This window comes from Octopus bimaculoides, chromosome 8, assembly GCF_001194135.2.
Source record: "Octopus bimaculoides isolate UCB-OBI-ISO-001 chromosome 8, ASM119413v2, whole genome shotgun sequence".
In the NCBI taxonomy this organism is placed as follows: Eukaryota; Metazoa; Mollusca; class Cephalopoda; order Octopoda; family Octopodidae; genus Octopus; species Octopus bimaculoides.
In genome coordinates, this window is record NC_068988.1 from 91,395,710 (window position 1) to 91,396,968 (window position 1,259).

The window sequence follows — 1,259 nt, forward strand, 5'->3', positions numbered from 1 at the left end:
GTGTGTCTGTGTTTGTCACCCCAACATCACTTGACAACCGATGGTGGTGTTTTTACGTCCCCGTAACTTAGCGGTTCGGTAAAAGAGCCCGATAGCATAAGTACTAGGCTTACAAAGAATAAATCCTGGGGTCGATTTGCTCGACTAAAGGCGGTGCTCCAGCTTGGCCACAGTCAAATAACTGAAACAAGTAAAAAAGTATATATGCATATATGGGTACAGGACGTCATCAACTGTGCAAACAGGAAATACGTAAAAACAGGACAAGTAAACACAGAGAAGGGACCCTTCATCAGTTGTCGGCTGTCTATCTACTCCTTATTTCGAGCATTCAACGGCAATATGAGTCTTCAGAGACAGTTACTCCCATAAATTCTAAAATTTTATTTAAGATTTGTGGAAGGTCAAAATTGGGAAGGAAAACAAAACAGTAGAGACATACATGGAAACGCAGCGTAAACAAACATGGATGGTTGTTAGACCAGAATGAGAGGAAAATAGTGAACGCTAGGAGAAATATTTTCTTTGAAAAGAGAAGAGATAGAAGAAAGAGAAATAAACATCCAGTCTTTTGAATGTCCGTGCAGGAAAAGAAATATGGTCACGTGAGGAAAAGAAAGATGGACGATGGTCAGATGTGAGCAACGAGAGAGAGAAAAGAGAAAGAGGGGAGAGAGACAGACAGACAGAAAACAGTGAAAGAAGGAGGGAAGAAGAGAATTAGAGAAGAATGGAGGAAGAAAAGAGTATAGAGTAGAGTCGCATCAAAAAGGGGAAGATAAACTTAGTTGGAAAGGATGCGTGGCGTTCAATTTATGTATGTATGTACGTAAGTATGTTTGTATGTATGTATGTATGTATGTATGTATGTATGCATGCATGCATGTATATGTGTATGTGTGTGTTCTTTTAGTACATCGGACTTGAAAGTATGCTTGCATTCTTCCCTCTCCAGCTGATGGATCGGTATGGTGAGTGATCACACGGATGCTAAAGATCTTTTCACCTAATATTCGTATTTACTGGGCCTAGAATGGCTCCTCAGAGCACACACACCCGAAGCAGACACTGCAAGTCATCTCGTCCTACACTTTGACATTCCCATAATCCACTGGCTTATTTTAACTCCCGTGTATGTGTGTGTACAGATATGCTTAAATATATATATATATATATGTGTGTGTGTGTGTGTGTGTGTGTGTGTGTGTGTGTGTGTGTGTGTATTTGTGTGTGTCTGTGCCTCTGTGTGTGCGTATATA

At 40.4% G+C, this 1,259-nt stretch overlaps 1 protein-coding gene across 2 annotated transcripts in view; it reads left to right on the forward strand.

Annotated features, from left to right (window-relative positions):
- LOC106874583 (putative mediator of RNA polymerase II transcription subunit 26) overlaps positions 1–1,259 on the forward strand; it is a 235,200-nt gene that overhangs the window by 45,727 nt on the left and 188,214 nt on the right. The window lies entirely within an intron of this gene.